Source organism: Herpailurus yagouaroundi, unplaced genomic scaffold (genome assembly GCF_014898765.1).
Source record: "Herpailurus yagouaroundi ecotype Mexico unplaced genomic scaffold, PumYag 185, whole genome shotgun sequence".
In the NCBI taxonomy this organism is placed as follows: domain Eukaryota; kingdom Metazoa; phylum Chordata; class Mammalia; order Carnivora; family Felidae; genus Herpailurus; species Herpailurus yagouaroundi.
This window is the reverse complement of record NW_024412416.1, coordinates 5915998-5925004: the sequence shown is the minus strand read 5'-3', so window position 1 is coordinate 5925004 and position 9007 is coordinate 5915998.

Here is a 9007-nt window from a genome sequence, read left to right as displayed (position 1 = left end):
CCTCACACCAGTCAGGATGGCTAACATGAACAACTCAGGCAATGACATGTTGGCAAAGATGCAGAGAAAGAGGATCTCTTTTTCACTGCTGGTGAAACTGAGGCAGTCATTTTGGAAAGCAGTACGGAGTTTCCTCAAAAACTTAAAATTAGAACTACCCTACAATCCAGCAATTGCACTACTGAGTATTTATCCAAAGGATATCGGTGTGCTGTTTCAAAGGGGCACATACACCCCTATGTTTATAACAGCCCTATTGACAATAGTCAAAGTATGGAAAGAGCCCAAATGTCCATCAACAGATGAATGGATAAAGAAAATGTGGTATATATGTACAATGGGGTATTACTCAGCAATCAAAAAGAATGAAACCTTGCCATTTGCAACTACATGGATGGAACTAGAGGGTATTATGCTAAGCGAAATTAGTCAGTCACAGAAAGACAAATATCATATGACTTCGCTCATATGAGGACTTTAAGAAACAAAACAGATGAACATAAGGGAAGGGAAGCAAAACGTATATAAAAACAGGGAGGGGGACGGAACATAAGAGACTTTTAAATGTAGAGAACAAACTGAGGATTGCTCCAGGGGTTGTGGGTGGGTGGCGGGGGATGGGCTAAATGGGCAAGGCACATTGAGGAGGACACTTGTTGAAATGAGCGCTGGGTATTATATGTATGGGATGAATCACTGGATTCCACTCCCGAAATCATTATTGCACTATATTCTAACTTGGATGTATATTTAATAAATAAATAAATAAATAAATAAATAAATAAATAGAAAAAAAACATTCAAAATGTTACACAACCATCACCACCCTCCATCTCCAGAACTTTTTCATCTTCCCAAACTGAAACTCTGTATCTATTAAGGAAAACAATTTCTCCCTTCCCCCAGCCCCTGTTAACCACCATTCTACTTTCTGTCTCTAGGAATTTGACTCCTCTACATACCTCATATAAGAGAATGGTACAATATTTTGTCATTTTGTGACCCGCAAATTTCACCTAGCATAATGACTTCAGCTACATATCGCCTTTCTCTACCCATTCAAACACAATGGACACTTGGTTTGCTTCTGTCACAATTTTGTCTATTGTAATGTATAAAAGTTTCAACTTCTCATCTCTTTTTTTAAAGTTTATTTATTTATTTTGAGAGAAAAAGAGTGAGTGTGGGAAGGGCATAGAGAGAGAGGGACAGAGACAGGATCCCAAGCAGGCTCTGCACTGTCAGCACGGAGCCTGATGTGGAGCTCGAACACACGAAATGTAAGATCAAGACCTGAGCCACAGTCAAGAGTCCGATGGCTAACCAACTGAGCCATCCAGGCGCCCCTCAACTTCTCATCTTTATGAATATTTGTTATTTTCTGTTTGTTTGTTTTTTTTTTGATCCCCATCCTAATGTGTGTGAGGAGGTATCTGTGGATTTTGTTTGCATTTCCTAATGATTAGTGATGTTGAACACCTTTCATCTTGTTGGCCATTAGCATATCTTCCTCGGAGAAATGTCTATTTAAGACCTTTGCCCATTTTTTAATCAGGTGTGGGGGGGTTGTAGTCATTGTTTTGGGGTTGTAGAAGTTCTTTATATATTCTGGATATTAATCCCTTATCGGATATATGCTTTGCGAATTTTTCTCCCATTCTGTGGGTTGCCTTTTCACTCTGTCGATTGTGCCCTTTGACGCACAGAGGTTTATAATTTTTATGCAGTCCAATGTATCTATTTTTTTCTTGTGTTGCCTGTAGTTTTGGTCTCACATCCATATAGCCCTTAAAAATGGTTCTGTCACATATGAGTGCCTATACAATGTATTGTTTTGTTTTCCTTGTTTTAGAGAGTCTTATAAAAAGTGTACCGTAGGGGTACCTTTGGCTCAGGTCATGATCCCATGGCTTGTGGGTTCAAGTTCCGCGTCAGGCTCTGTGCTGACAGCTCACAGCCTGGAGCTTGCTTCGGATTCTGGGTCTCCCTTTCTCCCTGCTCTTACCCCCACTTGCACTCTGTCTCTCCCTCTCTCTCTCATAATAAATAAACTTAATAATAATAATTTAAGGGGTGCCTGGGTGGCTCAGCTGGCTAAGCATCCGACTTCAGCTCAGGTCATGATCTCACGGTTTGTGGGTTCAAGCCCCGTGTCAGGCTCTGTGCTGACAACTGAGAGCCTGTAGCCCGCTTTGGATTCTGTGTCCCCCCTCTCTCTGCCCCTCCCCTGCTCGTGCTCTATCTCTGTCCCTCAAAACTAAATAAATGTTAAAAATATTTTTTAAATAATTAAAACAATTTTAAGTGTATTAGACTACATGTGGTCATTTAAGAAGTCCTTTTTTTTCACTCATCATTATATACTCAGATTCATACCTATTGTTATTATATATTATTTTCATTGTGTGAAATTTCAGAGCTGTATATTATTCCACTGTGTGAATATACCAAAGTTTATTGATTCATTTTCCTACCAATGGGTATTACATCCGTTCCAGGGTTTTGTCACTCTGCACAATAATCAGTGAACACCTTCATAATGTCTCTTGTTCATGTATATAAGCGTCTTCTCATTGGACCATAGGGTATAAAGATGTTCAAATGTACAAAATAATGCCACATTATTTCAAAGTAGTTGAATCAATTTACATACTCACCGGCAACGTTCACGAGTTCTCATCAATCTATATCTTCTCTAACACTCAAGTACAGTGAGTGAGATTTCTTAATTTTGGTCAATCTCATGGATGTTACATGGTATCTGCTTGTGGTCTTGATTTGCATTTCCCTGATTATGATGGAGATTGAGCATCTTTTCAGGTACGTATGAGCCATATGTATTTTCTCTTTTGTGAAATGCCTATTCATGCCTTTTGCATATGTTCTGATAGGTCGTTGATCTTTTTCTTGATAGATTTGAAGACATCCTTTATGCATTCTTGATATCAATCCTTTGTTTAGGTGCATAAGTTATAAATATTTTCTCCCTTTTTCCCTCATTTTTTTACATTGTCTATTGTTGAATAAGTGTTCTTAGTTTAAATGCGACGTATAAATCTTTTCTTTTATAATTGGAGCTTCTTGGCATCTGGTTTAAGAACTCTTTCCCTACTCTAAAATTAGAAAGATGTTCCCTACATTGTTTTCTAAAAGTTTTCAAGTTTTACTTCTGGTATTTACATCTGTAATAGACCCAGGGTTGATTTTCATATTGATCTGAGGAAGAAGAGAGGCAGTTTATTACATTTTGTCCCATATGGATAATCGATTTGTCCAAGTCCAATTATCGGCAAGTATCAGAGGGAGCATGGCAGAATGTGAAGAACAGATGAAGCACTAAACGGGGCTGGAAAAGGAAACCAGGCCTTGGGCCTGAGGGAAGACTGCAGTGGATCCTGAAGCTTCCTCCTTAATGTTAACTGCCAGGTGAGAGGAGACTGCTTTCTCACACATTGTCGTATGAGGATTTGGTACTAGGAGCTGTTACACACATGGTGTCCCAGCAGGAAATGTTGTTGGACACACAGAATATCAACAATTAGCAATCTATAAAGGACTAAAGTCTTGGATCGTGTAATTGAGCTGCCGAGCCAACTCTAGAAGCCAGTATCTGGCACATATTAAATCCTCAACAAATATTTTGGAATAAGGGAATGAATGAACACATACTCCACACAGGACCACTCCCTGTGCTTCCCAACACCTACTTCTTGTCTGCCTCCGCATCTTCGTATTTTCGGTTCCCTCTACCTAGAATGCCATTCCCTCACCATAGACTCACCTAGAATGCCACCGTATCCCTAATGCTTCTCCCAACCCCCAAAGGCAAATGTGATTTCTCACTCCCTTGAATACACATAGTTCTTTGTACTTACCATAACTACCTTTTTAAATTTTTGGCTTTTAATTATTTATGCCTAGTCTTGCTCTCCAAAAGATTTAGAGGCGTTTATAAGAACACAAAAACAGAGGGCCTCAGTTCCGGCAGTGGTGGGGGCAAGTCTCGTTTTGCAGTCAGACCACTGCACCCCTTGCTGCCCAAATGGGCAAAAAGAGCCTCAGCAGACACCTGGACTGAAGGAAAGAGAGGCCAAGACTCGACAGCAGAGCGCATGCAACACACATGGCAAACACTCCCTGAAGGGCCAGGTTCCGGGGAACAGGGGACATTGCACTGCACGGCACTCCAGGACCTCTTCCTCATAAGGCAATTGTTGTTAAGGGCAGGAGAAGTAGCTAACTTTCCTAACACCCGGAAACAGGCACAGAGAGTCAGACAAAATGAGGAGACAGAGGAGTATGCCCGCCCCAAATGAAAGAACAGGAACAAACCACAGCAAGAGGCCAAAGCAAAATGAAGGTAGGCAATATGCCCGATAGAGAATTTAAAGTATCAGGTGGCTCAGTCAGTTGAGAGTCTGACTCTTGATTTCAGCTCAGGTCATGATCCCAGGGTCGTGGGATCGAGCCCCTCATGGTGCTCCATGCTCAGCATGGAGCCTGCTTAAGTTTCTGTCTCAATAAATAAATAAATAAATAAAAATAAAATAAGTTAAAAAAAATTCTCTCTCTCTCCTTTTGCCCCTCTCCCTGCTATCTCTCAATTTCTAAAGTAAAAAATAATAATAAAAATAAAGAAATGATCATAAAAAGACCCGCTGAACTTGAGAAAAGAGTGGAAAACATCAGTGAAACCCTTAACACGGAGATAAAGGGAACCAATCAGAGATTGAGAATACAATAAATGAAATTAAAAGTACACTTGATAGAATAAAATACACTTGACAGGTTAGTTGAAGCACAAGAATGAATTAAAGACCTGGAAGACCAAATAATGGAAAGGAACCAAGGTGAGGAAAGGAGAGGAAAGAAAATTATACAAATTGAGAATAGTCTTCAGGAACTCAGGAACGCCATCAAGTGTAATAACATTCCCTATTATAAGGATCTCAGAAGAAGAGAGAGCAGAAAACTTATTTGAAGAAATAAGAGCTGAAAATTTCCCTAATCTGGGGAAAGAAAGATCTCCAGGAGGCACAGAGATACCCCAAAAGATACCTCCAAAAATTCAACCCAAGGAGGTCCACACCAAGACACAGAGTAATTAAAATTGCAAGAAGTAGGGTACCAGGGGGCACCTGGGTGGCTCAGTCGGCTAAGCATCTGACTCTTGGTTTTGGCTTAGGTCATGATCTCACAGCTTGTGGTTTTGAGCCCCATGTCAGGTTCCGCACTGACAGTACAGAGCCTGCTTGGGTTCTCTCTCTCTCTCTCTCTGCCCCTTCTGTCTCTCTCTCTCTCTGAAATAAATAAGAAAAAAAAAGAGTGGGGTGTCTGGCTGTCTCAGTTGGTAAAATATGTGCCTCTTTCCTTTTTTTAAGTTTATTTATTGTGAGAGGTGGGGAGAGGCAGAGAGAGAGGAAGAGAGAAAATCCCAAGCAGGCTCTGCACTGTCAGCACAGAGCCTAAGGTGGGGCTCTATCCCTGGAACCATGAGATCATGACCTCAGCCGAAATCAAGAGTCAGACGTGTAACCAACTGAGCCACCCAGCCACCCTGAGAACATGTGACTCTTAATCTCAGGGTCATGAGATCGAGCGCACTTTTCACATAGAGCTTACTTAAAAATAAATAAAATGGCAAAAAGTAACAAGAAAGAAAAAAATCTTAATCAGCAAGCGAAGAGAAAACAGTTACAAACAAGGGAAACGCCACGAGGCTATCATTGGATTTTCCAGCAAAAACTTTGCAGGCCAGAAGGGAGTGGCATGGTATATTCAAAGTGCTGAAAGGGAAAAATCTACGGCTAAGAATACTCTATGCAGAAAGGCAATCATTCAGAATAGAAAGAGAGAGAAGGAGTTTTGCAGACAAACAAAAACTAAAGGAGTTCATAACCACTAAGCCTGTCCTGCAAGAAGGTTAAAGGGGACTCTGAGTGGAAAGGAAGACTGTAAGTGACACTATGAAAAAGTAAAAGTATGCAAAAGAAGTAAAAATAAACATTTCTGTAAAAATCAGTCAAGGGATTCACAAAATATAAGGATATGACGCCTTATATCTAAAATGTGGGAGGAAGAGGAGTAAAGAGTGGGCTTTAAACTAAGTGCATCAGGGGCGCCTGGGTGGCGCAGTCGGTTAAGCGTCCGACTTCAGCCAGGTCACGATCTCGTGGTCCGTGAGTTCGAGCCCCGCATCAGGCTCTGGGCTGATGGCTCGGAGCCTGGAGCCTGTTTCCGATTCTGTGTCTCCCTCTCTCTCTGCTCCTCCCCCATTCATGCTCTGTCTCTCTCTGTCCCAAAAATAAATAAACGTTGAAAAAAAAATTAAAAAAAAAAATAAAATAAAATAAACTAAGTGCATCAACTTAATACAGACCGCTACATGCAGACGAGGTTACATACAAACCTAATGGTGACCACAAATCAAAAACCCGTAATAGATATGCAAAGAATAAAGAGAAAGGAACCCAAGTGTATCGCTAAAGAAAGTCAACAGACTATGAAAGGATCAGAGAAAGTGAACAGAAGCAACCACAAAACAAGTAGCAAGATGGCAATAAATACATATCTATCAATAATTACTTTGAATAAATGGACTAAATGCCCCAATCAAGAGACATAGGGTGAGAGAGTGTCTAAAGAAAAAAGACCCATCTATAGGCTGCCTACAAGAGGTTCGTTTTAGACTGCAAGACACCTGCAGATTGAAAGTGAGGAGACAGAAAACATTTATCATGCAAATGGATGTCAAAAGAAGGTTGGGTTAGCAATACTTCTGTAGAACAAAATAGACTTGGGGCACCTGGGTGGCTCAGTCGGTAATCATCTGACTCTTGATTTCGACTCAGGTCCTGACCTCACAGTTTGTGACATCGAGCCTCACGGTAGTCAGCATGGAGCCCGCTTGGGATTCTGTCTCCCCGCCCCCCTCTCTCTCTGCCCCTTCCCCATCCGTGCTTGCTCTCTCAAAATAAATACATAAACTTAAAAAAAAAAAAAAAAAGAACAAAACAGACTTTAAACAAAGACTGTAACAAGAGACAAAGAAGGACACTATACACTCATAAAGGGGACAAGTCAACAAGAAGATATAACAATTGTAAATATTTACGCCCCCAACATGAAAGCCCCCAAACACATAAAACAGTTAACAACAAACATAAAGAAAATAATTGATAGTATTACAATAATAGCAGGGGACTTTAACACCCCCCTTACACTGATGGACAGATCATCCAAACAGAAAATCAACAACAAAACAATGGCTTTGAATAACACCCTGGACCAGACGGATTTCATAGATCTGTTCAGACCATTCCATCATAAAACAACAGAATACACATTCTTATCAAGTGTATGTGGAATATTCTCCAGCATAGATCACATAGTGGGTGACAAAACAAGTCTCAACAAATTCAAAAAGACTGAAGTCATGCTATGCATCTTTTCTAACCACAACACTATGAAACTAGAAATCAGCCACTAGAGGGGCACCTGGGTGGTTCAGTCGGTTAAGCAGCCAACTTCAGCTCGGGTCATGATCTCTCGGTTTGTGAGTTCAAGTCCTGTGTCTGGCTCTGTGCTGACAGCTCAGAGCCTGGAACCTGCTTCAGATTCTGGGTCTCCCTCACTCTCTGCCCCTCCCCCACTCATACTCTGTCTCTCTCGAAAATAAATAAACATTTTTTAAAAGTTGAGAAATCAGGGGCGCCTGGGTGGCTCAGTTGGTTGAGCATCCGACTTCGGCTCGGGTCATGATCTCGCGGTCCGTGAGTTCGAGCCCCGCGTCGGGCTCTGTGCTGACAGCTCAGAGCCTGGAGCCTGTTTCCGATTCTGTGTCTCCCTCTCGCTGACCCTCCCCTGTTCATGCTCTGTCTCTCTCTGTCTCAAAAATAAATAAAACGTTAAAAAAAAAAATAAAAAAAGAAAAGAAAACTAAATTAAAAAAAAAAAAAAGTTGAGAAATCAGCTTTTTTCCAGAAAAAAATCTGGAAAGAGCCCAAATACATGGAGGTTAAATAACATGCTACCCAACAATGAATTAATCAAGAAAGAAATCAAAGAAGAAATAAAACATACGTAGAAACAAATGAAAGTGAGAACACAATGGTCCAGAACCTTTCCGATGCAGCAAAAGTGGCTCTAAGAGAGAAGCTTATAGCAATCCAGGCCTACCTCGAAAAAGCAAAAAAAAATCTTAAATAATCAACCTAACATTACATGTAAAGGAGCTAGAAAAAGAACAAACAAAACCCAACGCCACCAGAAGGATGAGGCAAAAGATTAGAGTGGAAATGAATGATATGGAAACTAAAAAAACAATAGATCAACGAAACCAGACGCTTGTGCCTGGAAAAGAAATGATAAAACTGTACTCCTGAAATGAATATTACACTATATATTAACTAACTAGAATTTTTTAAAGTGTATTTATTTATTTTGAGAGGGGGGAAGGGAGGTGCAGAGAGGAGAGAGAGGGAGAGAGAGAATCCCAAGCAGGCTCTGTGCTGTTAGCACAGGCTTGAACTCATGAACCTGAGAGACCATGACCTAAGCTGAAATCAAGAGTCGGATGCTTCACTGACTGAGCCACCCAGGGGCTCCTAACTAGAATTTAAATTAAGAAAAGAAAAAAGTTAATAAAACTGATATACCTCTAGCAAGATACATTAAAAGAAGAGAGTAAGGACCCAAATAAATAAAATTATTAATGAAAGACGAGAGAGAACAACCCACATCACCGAAATACAAACAATTGTAGCAGAATATCACGAAAACCTATATGCCAATAAATTGGACAACTTAGAAAAAATGAATAAATCCCTCAAAACAAAGAAACATAGAAACCATCAAAATTAGGGGCACCTGGGTGACTCAGTCGGTCCAGCGTCTGAATTTGGCTCAGGTCATGAGCTCATGGTTCGTGAGTTCGAGCCCCACATCTGCCTGATTGCTGTCAGTGCAGAGCCTGCTTCAGATCTTCTGTCTCCCTCTCCCTGCCCCT